Consider the following 13,076-nt stretch of genomic DNA (forward strand, 5'->3'; position numbering starts at 1 on the left):
GTATATCGCAAAAGATTTAGAAATAAAACTATTTTAACGGAGACATTATGTAATGACAAAATATGTACAGAAACAGACTAGAAAAAAGTGATGACGTCGACAATGTGTTCTAATTTTGAATTATTTAATTTCTTCTTCTTTTCTAATGGCTTGTCTCTAGTAATGTGTAAAAACTCCTTGAACAGTAGGTAAATGGAAATAACGTATATTGTGATCTAAAATAAAATAATTAACTACAAACTTTACAGAGAAGTAAAGGACATTTAACTGTTTTTAGACTAACGTTTGAAGTTACTAATATAAATGGAATATAATATTTGTAAACCGTCGTATTACGAATGAAAAATATTTTTCACCGGTACAATTACTAAAAAGTTAATGTAAACGCAATCTTTATATTTATTGAAATAAAAAGCTAGACTATTCCTGGCTGGAACTTGTTAATGAAGGCGCGATTGCGAATGGCCGTCGTCCGTAAACCGATTAATTGCCGTTGCCTCATCAAACAACGCCTCCGCAATCGATTTGTCACTCGAGTTTCGGCTACCAACTTTTTGTGCGGTAAACGTGCGTTTTGTGAGTTGTATTAGGTAACTTATTTGTTAACAGATTTTTTATTTCTATAATCGGTTAAGAAATTAATTCGTTATGTTTTCATTTCTATTTATATTTACTTTGTTTTCTTTTTGTTTTTCAGAAAACTCGGCGGAATAAAAATAAAAACGGCATAAAAATAAAAACACTGGCTAATGTTTTTAACTGGACAAATGGATGTAACCAGTAATCTTTATTATTTATTTTATCTGCAGATAAAAGAGCGCTTTTGTTTATTTAGTTGGTACGATCTAATGATATGATACAACTGCTAACCTTATCGTACATTTTATATGAATGTAAAAAATATATATTTTCCCGGAAAAAATCCCAATAGTGGTGATATCCTAATAGCGCGACGGATTTACGTTCCCTTGTTGGCGAAATTGGATTCGAATATCCTCGTGTTTTGTCGTCGAAAAATAGTAAAGATTCTATATTGATTTGCATTCTATATTGATATAACTACAAATTTTCAGAAATTAGGATCAATATTCTTGATACTCGCATAATCTTACCAATTTGTCGACTTACATTAAATTGACAGCTGTCAAAACGTATTTCGGGAGGAGACGATTCGACGACGATTTTATGACGAAATTTGTTTTACGAGGCCTGCGTTTACTGTATAGTTATGATGATCTCCCGCATTGATGCCACTGTTGATTCGTAACGGGAGAGACAGTCAATAGTTATGATGCAATGAGAATTGATTTTTTATAGTAGACTTAACAAGGAATGACATTGACAGCGACATTGTTGATTTCGTTAAACATAATCACTGCGATCAATTACATTTGTTTTTAGTTGTTTAAGTTCGTATTGCTTGCATTTTGATCTCACAAATCGACTACAGAATTCATATAAATACTTTTAAAACTTGTATACTTGTATTTACAGTATTTGATACTTCGTTAACAGCAAACATCTGCCAGATACCATGAATGGTGTACGTATTTGTTTTCGTTTCTTTTATCTGAATTTACTTTGAATTGCAATTAACAATTTTTTGCTTATTCCGGTCACAATAGTGTAGGCCATATTTAGCGATATGAACCGAACTGGTATACATTTTGTACTTTTTGCTCAAGACCCAGCACTTAAGTTGGAACTGCATGTTATTCTGTTGCATGCAACCGAGAGAATTATAATAGTCTGGACCAATTAGTCCAGAAATAAACACCGCTTCAATGTGACTGTAAGAACTCGATGTGTATTTGTTATTTATTGTAAACTCTGCCTCTTTTATGTCCATATATGTTTTGTGTAGAGATTAACTTATGATTGAATTTCATTAGAGAAAACTGGTTTATACTGATACGATTTATAATTCCATACTTTTATGTTAATTCCGTTTTGAATAAGTATTCAACTGTAAGCGATTAGATTAAATAATCTATTACATGTACAATTAAATTAATATTTTTTTAGAAATTAATATTGATAAATACAAGTTCCAAATATGCAAAGTGTAATAGTTTGGAACTGAACACAAAATAATAACACAAAATTATCACAGTACCAAATAACAGAAAAAGTAAACATATCCTTGTTAAGGATTGTGGTGACTACTTACAATAGAAAAAACAAATGCCTTTATATACTGAGGAACATTTCTATAAATGTAAATGAGTAGATAGGCATATTAGAAATGGTGTATTGGATTTTAATTCTTTAAGGTTATAGACAGATGTCAAAGCAAGATCCTATTTCTCCTAACCTGTAGCTATCATTCGATTACACTATCTCCTTAACGTGTCTTCATAAAATATCTAATTACAAATAAAAATTCAAATAATAAATTCACGCCCGAAAGGGTTAAATTGGCGATAATTGAGTTTTCATTCGTGAAAGCTTTCATTGACATTTGATTTTTATTCTTTTCTGGATCACGTTTGATGTAGGCATTGGCGACAGGTCGGGCGCACTCACACGAGTGCGTGGGCAACGAGCGCGAGGGATAATGCGCCTAGTGTCCGAGGGGATTTAAATAATAGGACCTGAAGCTTGCAGCCCCATCTGGCGGTCAGATACAACGTAAACTGACGTATCCAACGGACAGTGAGTAGGTAGACTAATGCACTATACGATTCATGGAAGATAAATATTCTCTAAGTAAACAACCGACGCGTCGGACGCGGAAATATTCAGGCGTGCAGAATTTATACGAACAAAGATAACATTTACGCGCCAATGTCTGGAACATTGTATAAATCTTTTATATGTTAGTATATTATATTATCAACAATGGTAGCGATAGCAGATAAATGGCATGTTAGATATAGAAATTATTGTTGATGTTGATAAATGTGTAAAACCAAGATGTATATCATCTTGTAATCTTTAAGTAACAGAATCCTTACTTCTGCTATTATTAGAATATTCTTAGTAATAAAGCGATATCATTTCAAACTAAAACATGAACTAATATAAATCTACATGTATGACTTCTATGTGTAAATTTTAATTACACTTTATTTAACAGTGTTTCAGAACTTGAAATCTGTAGAAATAAGTATGTTGAATTCTAGTCTAATAAACTGAACAGATAAAAAAACATTTTTACATTCCAATTATGCTTGCTGACATCTGATTTATGGAAGAAAACACGGTTATCTGAGATTGTATACATCGTTATTAATTGCTTTAATTACCATTCTATTCTTAAATAACTATTTGCAAAGAAGTTAGAAAGTTTAATATTAACATTGAAAGTAAAAACACTGAAGAAGATAATTGGATGTTGTCTAAAACTGTTGCGTAAAGGCAGAGGTAAATCGAATATTCGATTTTTATTCTCTATCTACGGATAATCGGATGCGATAGACTTAAAAGACGTTTGCTCAGCAAATTTTTAACAACGTCAGTATAGTCTACACCTGCGTAGTCAAGTATTGGGAGCAACAAAGCTGTATCAGCATTATTTTAGTATCGAGGGACAGGGTAACTATCGTCGTTTATGTTAATAAAATCTTACACTTATTTTGCATTTCGTTTTCTTTCACAGACAGGAATCTTAAGGAGATTCTGTTATCTAAACTAAGTAAGCACTTTATTTAACTCAAATAATTCAAGTATTGTAATAACTTGGTTTGTAGAAGCTTTTGTACTTAATTTGGTAAAAACGAAACATAAAAGGATGTGTAATTCACTATGAAAATATGTTAATAATTAAACGTCATGTGACCTTTTATCGCACCGTTAATCAGAGTAACACTAAAGTCGACAACAATTTGTTAAATTAAAATAAGAATTTAATGACCATCACAAAAAGATACTGGCCGGTAGCTCAATTCATTACAGTTAGTTAAAAAAATGTGGCACTTATAACCTGATTACGAGTTGGTCTGTGGCCTGACGGGCAGTGGAGCGGTAAGGTCGTGTGCTCACCGCACACAGCACACCGCAACTTACCGCGTATTTTGACTTTTAAACGATAGGACCTGACAAGCTCACGCAATTCTTTCTGTCAAAAAATGAACAATTAAATAATAATTTGGTAGCACGTTTGTTTTGTTTGAATTTTTCTTTACTTCAATCTTCTTGATCAATCTTTACTTCAACCCTAACAAAAATAGCGAATGTTATGTAATACAAAGATGGCTTTGCCTAGTCCTTTTGTGTATGGTCAAAAACCGCATACTCCGCACCGTCAAGTGACCGCTGTGACGCAAGCAGTGACCGTGACACCGGAGCTGTTTGGCGCCAAAGCGTGACACCTATGACAGATCACTTGTACGAAGTTCCTCTCGTTTACTGTCACTACAAGATTAATGTACGAGATAAATGTAAACAGTTCAGAAGTAACAGGATTTATTACTAAATATGAATGTATGTTTATTAATAAATTTTATTGAAATGAATATTTATTGCGAAAGTAAATGGTGGACAGGTCGAATAAATATTTTATTACTACAACACTGAAGGAAGAGAACCAGACTCCAAGTGTGTACAAATAATCCTATTTGTATTTTAATGTTAAACCTTGAAGGAGTAAAGTTTATTTGTATTATACTTTATACTTCTTTTTATTAAATAATTATAATTTTATTAATGCTTACATTTACTGTGTCTTGTGAATTCAAACTGATCGTTCATAAAGTGTTAAATTACATTTCTTTGTTAAGTATGAGTAAAAGGTCTTGTGTAAACATATTTAATAGGCAGAATTGACAATGAAACAACTTCCTTGGATTTAAGTTAAATAATTAAAATTTAAGTTGTTAAATTATTTATTAAAAGAATTTTATACAAATTTTGATCGCGACAGTAGCCCTGTTTAAATATTGTTATCAAACACAAAGTCAACAAACGATCAAGGCAATTGACCCTAATATCAGATCACGAATTATCACTTATCGACATTTGTCTGCTTGCCCCCAGATAGGGCACTTAATAAATTCGTGTTATCATATCGTACATATTCACGTTTGACGTAAACGTAGTAGGTACCAGAAAGTAATATAAATATTGGAATCAAATGCTCCACTTTTCGAGTTATTAAATAAATATTTGCTAAAAGCGCAGGCATTTGCAAGATTGGAAGGAAATTAAATTAGGTACAACCGGTGATGTGCTTCCAAAGTTTGTGGTATAACAGAATAAAATTCTTCTATTTCTTGTTATGATACAAGTCATTATAAAAATAAACAGTGTTGATAATGCAATATTTGTAGAGAGCATTTGTTTATGATGAGTAAGAGATGGAGAATGAACGGAAGCGGTGCTTATCGTGCGGCCGCTGCGGGTCGCCAGCGCTATCACAGGAAGCAGCAAGCAGCAGCCAGCTTTGTACGGGAGATACCTATAAATGCTACTGTTATAGTAGAATTCCACTGTCATTACAATTGTCTCAATCTATATAGTAGTCCCTGTTTTGTCAAAGAGAATGAAAAGGGACAAGCAATGTATTTATTATAATTAACACGATTACCGCAGTAGTGATGTCCAAGGCCCATGCTAGCCAGTGTATTTTTTAGATAAGTAAAATGTATTATATGTTTGTGTCAAACAAAGTTTTTAAAAGTGTTTTTGTAACATGACGAATACCAAATAAAAACGTGGTATTTAACATCAGGTCAATATGTGTCCCCACTGAGCCACCGACGCTCTATATACATATATGTACATATATTTCATAATCATTCCTAATTAAATGATTGATCGATACAATCGAACTAAATACAACTGTTTCAACATTTAGCCGTGAAAAGGTTTTACAAGTGCGTCTATATTTGAAGCGCACCCATCGAAGCGGCCTACATCATCATTTATGATCATACTCGCAGCTCTAACGTTAGCCAGTCAACCGTTGCGTTGATCCACTGACCTCAATTATATCGTTGAATTGTGAAACTTCAGGATCGGTTCCCTGTTTTAATTCATTCGATTGCGTTTCGTTCTATTTATATTCTGTGCGTTACATGGTACTGTGACCAGATCAAGGATTTCCAAATTTTTCACTCGTACACACCTTTTGAAGCTTTTACTGGTTTCAGATGATCTCTTGCTGCTACTTTAAATTTTGCACCATCAATTTTATTCTTTGAACCATCCTCTTCATCATTATTCTCTTTCAGTCTTCTGTGAACTCCAAGGGATCTCCGTGTACCATTTTGGCAATCACTGAGCTAGATGCCGTCAGGTCATATAGCGATAGGTCAGAAGCTGTCACGTTTATGTCTATGATTAATATCGACCAGAGAGTATGTACTGTTATCGCCCGACCCGTCGGTTCTTCACCCCAGCACGCTCTCGTGTCCTGTGAATAACTACAAAGGAAACAATTTGTACGCAATACAAATTAATATATAGAACGTAGTTTCCTTTATGCGGTAAAATAATATTATGTGCCCGAATAATAAAATGAATTAATAATTAAACTTTTGTGCAAAACGTTGAAACATTTTCGTTAGTATATATTTAGATAAGAGCAGTTCCACGCTCATCCGCGGCTGTAGTGCTTTGCATGATGATGTTTTAGAATCATATATATAAATTAATTAATCGCAAATGAAGCAAATACAATTCATAAGTGTTTATCTGCTTTGAAGTTAATGTTTGTATTACAACTTTTTTGTTACAGCGAAAGTTAATTCAGAAAATAGAAAACTTTATTAGCTGTATAAAACACAACATGAACTTATTAAGTAGTCGTTCATTAAAAAGAAATTAATAAGTCCGAATGTCTTCTCTTAATTATGGAAGTCAAAGGCACAATACGTATCGAAAATTCATCAAAATAATTTTCTTGTTCAGATGACAATAAAATCGAAGTAACATAAAAAACGAATCAAACCAGCGGTAAACAGTGTCATTTTATTCACGTAGTTTTGTCGTATGTCTAACTTGTTACACTTATTAGATGTATTAAGAAGTTATAAGTGTTTATAACAAAAGTTTGGTATCACATACTGCGAGGAAACGTGATTGATATGTCGCTCCGCGAAACTAACAATAACAAAACAGTGATTTACGATACTAACATTAACACGAACCAGCAATCTTATCTGACCACTGATTGATGCCTCACTAGTATAGATACATAGTTAAATAGAATACCGAAAAACATACAATGAAATACAAAGTTGTAGAAATTTTCTATGCCTTTGCAATTTCATTTTAATACGTGAAAAACACAATTGAATTAGTTAAGCTAGACAACATAGTTATGAATGATCGAATTTATTATTTGCATAGTGGCATTGCAGTCTTCATTTCTGTTCGTTAGACGTTGTTTACAAATACTGGTCCATTCAAATCTGAAGCGCGTCGCGAGTAAGAGGAATTGCATGTGTGCATTACATCGTGCTGTGATGACCAATGCAATGCAATACAACTCACAGAGGCCTGGTATGTCCGTATTACAAATTTAAGATTCCATTAATTGATAATTAATGATGTTGGCAATAGGTTTTCTGCCTACAAAACGGTATTATTATTATTATTATTATACGCCACATTAGTCGTTTTTCATTTCACATTTCATACAATTTTTGATCAACTTCCCAAAAGGAGGTACTCAATTCGTCTAGGATATATTATTTTTAATATTGAGTCCAGAAGTTAGTTATTTTGATACATGAAAATAAACCTTACATTTTTAATGGAACGACCAGATTATGCAGAATCATTTTCGCGAAGGCGTATTTATGTTGTCTGTGCCCACGATTTCTTATGACGCAGAACACTGAAATATCAATGCCGTAATGCATTTCTTAACAACATACATTTTGACCTTTTGTTTCGCAGGTGCTTAAACTTAAGTGACTTTATTATGTTAACTGAATTAATATCGAATTAGAATTGTCACCATCAATTAGACTCTATTAACAAACCAAATGTATAAACCAATGATTTGCTTGGTTAAGGAAGATTGAGAATTGAATTATCACTTAAATATCGGACTGGTATTTAAAACATCAGTGCGCTTGACGATAAATCATTCTTTGCTGAAAATGGAGTTCATAGCTTACTTTTGCAATATCATACAGGAGATTGAAGAAACAACCTTGAAAATAGCTGTAGTCTTGTCCGATTGTATAGGTGTCGGCCACCGACGGACATTCCGCACGGCCGGCGCGGCGCGGCGCGGCGCTCGCCTGCGCGCGACGTGCACTGCTTTCTTAATTTGACCATTGGTATTATTGTTAGCTGTCAACTCAGACCTCCGTACCATGCCACGTTCGTAACACACGGTTAAAACGCACGTAAATGGTTATCGTGACTTGCTATTTAGTGCCAATTATTTTTTAACCGACGATAATTATCAGCGAATTTAAATGTGATTTCACTAATTTGTTTATTAAATTGTTAAATTAATAAAGAAATCACTTCACTTTATACCTAGTCGTTTATATAACGTCGTTAAAGTGAGTCGTTTTTTTGAATTACGAGGTAGTTTACTGCCTTGGTGCATCCGTAGTATCTAATTTGTAATTTAGTCGAGTGCGTTTTATCAAATTGGAATGAGGATATCGTTATATCATAACGACGTATTTGGCATATAAACAAGAGGTTTATTTTGACGGTTTGGTAGCATTGTGTGAGGTACATTGTGGACGAGACGTGCGTTATGCGTAAGCGCATCGGCTCCCGCATGCGCGGCTGCGCAGCGGACAAGTGATTCATCGAATTGTGACGTCATCGACGAGGCGCGTCCGTCTCCTTCCACGATGTTCCATCACATTACATCGACACTCAATAAATGCGAAAACTATGTTTGCTGATGCACCTTCATTCTTATGTTAAAAGAATTCAAGTCTCTCAATGGCCTCGAGAATCGCGGGTTCTTGCATTAGCAACACAATGATTTAAACGTACGTATCGCAATAATGACTACAGTGAAGTGAGATTTCCTAAAACCTTGCTTTTGAATTAATGAAATTATAACGCTGTTAATGACGACTGACCTTTCAACATCCGACCTAGAACGTTGATTATCTTCCTTGTGGGTTTGAGTTTTACATTACGTACGGGTAAACTTAAAACCTATTATAGACTTTGTACAATCTGATATTTTAAAGAGATAATTGCATCTACGTACTCTCTGACGTCACTTACAAGAAACAGATGACGGTAAAAGGGACGGCAAGGATATGACAAAATACTTAGCGTAATTATGAAATCTGAACATGACAATATTGTCATAAATACTAAGAACAGTATTACCAATTACCGAAATGTATAAAATTACTTTAAAATTCAAAGTCCTTATAAAGAGTTGCAACTACAATGAAATCGAAACGTGTAACGATTTTATTAATTTTGATTATGGTTTCATTATGTTTGTGTAAATATGCACGAACCTAATTCCAGTGTCCAGTTAACAATGTATGTATAACTCGCGCAATATGTTTTGTAACCGAACAACTGTAAATATTAGTAGACCATAATGTGTTTAAAAAGGGTACACTACCGCCATCTATGAATGATATTGTGAGTTACAAATCAATACGCTGTAAGTTTTATTGAATTTTTACTGTCTTTATACAAGTTACTTTAAATTCTAAATGTTACATAACTTATAGTAAATTACGATGTAATAGTCTGAAAAAAATTAAACATATGTTACAACTAAAGGAGTATAATGGATAAGCAAGGAACTACAAAAAACAAGAAGGTAATTTTCGATTATATTGTCATGTTATATATATAGTAATAGTCTTCAAATCTAAAGTTTGTTTTATCGACAACATGTCAAGATTGTCTTCTTGATTACTAATCTTTACTAATATAAGGTAAAAAATTCTATATTTGTATGCATTGAAATAACTCAAAAACTATTGGGATTTTTCAAAAATTCTTTCATCAGTAAAAAGCTACGTTATCAGTGAGTAACATAGGTTATATTTTTTAATTATACGAGGGCGAAGACGCGGGCAACAGCTAGTAGAATATACAATTCACTCTGTATGTATCAATATGTGTAGAGTGATTGAAACCTCAGTCAGCTGTATATGACGCACTGCTCACGGCTCACGGACAGCTGAAGATGTTTAAAGTTGTCATTTAATCTTTCCGGTGATAATAAGACTGTAATTACTCATACGTGCGTAACAAATACATTGAACTGAATAAACATGAACCAAACATTTAATGCGTTTAAATCAAGAAAGATAATGATTACAACGAGCTATCGGCTGGTAAAGTATAGTATTTCTATCTCAAAACAGTTTTATAATTAGTTACTAAAAACTTTAAAGAAATTTAAACTGATTGTAATTTTTTTCCACGACTACATAACCAAGGATTGTGTTAAATAACCATTCACTTAGAGCCCGTAAGCGTAAAGAAGTATCGGCTTTAAGTTTTCCTCATGTTGATTTTCTTATTTGTCTGGATAATAATTGGTTGTTCTTGTTGGAGTTATGAAATACAGTAATTTGCCAAACGGGACTGTCGATATGAGAGGTATCAAATTGCCGCTTTTATGCTGTAAACTCATTACTTGTCTAGCTGCACGTGGCCGCCTGGCACGCGTCACTGGGCGTGCTGCCAAGTGGACGGCCGCGGCCGGAGCGTGTTGCTGCCGTGTTAACGCGACACGCTCCTCCCTTTCTTTTATATAGTGTTAGACAAGAAGGGAGAACGTGTTCGTGTAAAACTAGAGTTATTATAACCTTCATAGTACAATGCGGCGACACGGAGACTGCTCGGGTGCGGGACTCGGTTCCCGGCTGCGGGGGCTGCGGGCTTTGGGCTCACCCTCCCCTAACAAAAGAGAGTAAAAGTTTTTTGTTTTAGATCGCAACGGAATTTTGTCGTGGACCGTTCCAAGAATTTTAGTTCAACTAAACTTCTTTGTGCATAACACGAGTTACATTTTAGTGGACTTCTTTTCTTTTTAGCTATAATTAGGCATGATAACGAGATGTCCAAATGAATCTTAAATGTAATCGAATGTTGAGAATTGTTCATAATAAATACTTTATAGATAGAGGCGAAAAAATTACTTATTTGTTTTATAAATGTCTTTAAACACATGTTTGTACGTATCTGTGCACGTATTATAGGAAAATAAATAGGCATGTTGTGACCTTGTCAGGTCGGTAAGTTAACGAGCAGATGAGGTGACCACTGCCCGTTGCCTGTTTGTTGGTGGACGCAAACACCATCATTTACATAATAATGTTAAAATCATTGGCCTCGCCGCGCTGCGTGATCCTATAATCTCCAATGTAATTCACTTACAAATTGAATATCACTTTATTTAAAAAGATGAAAAAGAGCTAACTAAAATTATACCAGAAGACACAATAGTCTACACCTTAAGCCATAAATGTCAGTTTATAATATTTGCAGTCGTTGTATCTCAGATAATGCTTTTGTCAATTGTACAATAGATGTTTGTACAATATTTTAGTTATAATAAAACTTATAATTACTGATACGAAGTAACTTAATTAACTTGATACGTAACTTTTAAAAGTATTCAATAATTACTACTAAAAACCTTTTATACTTGATCGTAGTAGGATAGATATTGACAATGTTAAATACATTATACAATGTGCTTCAAGTACATAGCATGATCGACGCAGACTTGCGGTTATGTGGTCCGATGTATCTATTATCGGTTATGTACAAACAAAATGCTCACTTCAGCTTCTCTATAACTAACATACTTATAATACTTACTCGTAGGTATACAATATAAAAGACCCTTGATAGCTGATAGTACAATTACAAAGATTTTACTCTATATATCTATCAATAAAATTCTTTACATAATATTTTAATAAAATACCAATTTACCGATTCGTCATAGTACATTAACTATAAAGTTTCTACAAATTTGAAAGTTTAGAATAAGTTAAGGTCTACATTATAAAGCTGTTATTTACGTATCTTAAAAAAATAACAGTTCTAAGTACCTTTTATGTTTATACACAGTTCATCTAGTAGGTAAATGTATAGTTTTTGCGGTGGCCGGTTCGAATTTCTACCGGGTTGTCAAGGTGTCCGGCCGACGTGACTAATGAGCCGTCACATCGGGGCTCACTGCATCGGACACAACAAAAACTTCGTGTTTCCTTTACATTATATTAATTTTATTTTCCTCGTATATTTCCTTAATCAATCATACGTTTCTAGAAGTAATTAGCGACCATTGTTTAAATGATATTCTAATAAAACAAAGGAGTTAGATAATGGTAACATGACAGTGCGTATCAAACGCCGTATTTCAGAATTGTTTATATGACATGTTTCCCGCAAAATATTACTTGTAGTTCAGTGAACTAGAATGGAAACCTTGTCGGCAATGATGTTTCAGCACAGCGTATTCATAGCGATTTCGTGGTACGTATAATTTGTATGTTGCTAGTCTATTGCATAGTTATTTTAATTATACGATAAAAGATAAAACCTTTAGTTATTACCAGATTATTTTGATAGTTTAGATGAACCATAACTACTAATACCAAATATGTAATAAGAGAAACTAAAATGGTTGCAGAGTTTTCGCGATTTGTGAATGCACTGCTGCCCCTAAGAAATAAACCTGAGCATTTAGGAGAGGGTGACGCCCTCCGTTATCAAGCATCCTTAGTCTGAACCCTAAATATTTAGCTCCGAGTTTGTTTTATTGCTTTGGAAAAAATGTGATCTCTCAAATGAGATTACATTAAACTGGCGTTTTTAGGGAGTCAAGTAAGAGTAAGTTAAGATTTCTCATACAAAATTTACTCTAATAGGCAACTTAAAGATTTAGTACTTAAATGATTTTGTATGAAATAGTAATCTAGACAAATATTAGCAACACCAAACTGCGATAATATTACTATTTACATTAACTTTTAATTAATACGACGCTATTCAAAGCCTGTATTAAAAATACTAATGTATCCGCATGGAATAGTTCTAACCGCGGAAACGTATTCAGAAGGTATGCTATGAAGCACTTTCTATGAATATAATGTATGCGCGGAGTTGAATAAAAACGCGAAGCACACACTACGACGGTTCAGGAAATATGCTGC

Source organism: Papilio polytes, unplaced genomic scaffold (genome assembly GCF_000836215.1).
Source record: "Papilio polytes unplaced genomic scaffold, Ppol_1.0 DF824047.1, whole genome shotgun sequence".
Classification (NCBI taxonomy): Eukaryota; Metazoa; Arthropoda; class Insecta; order Lepidoptera; family Papilionidae; genus Papilio; species Papilio polytes.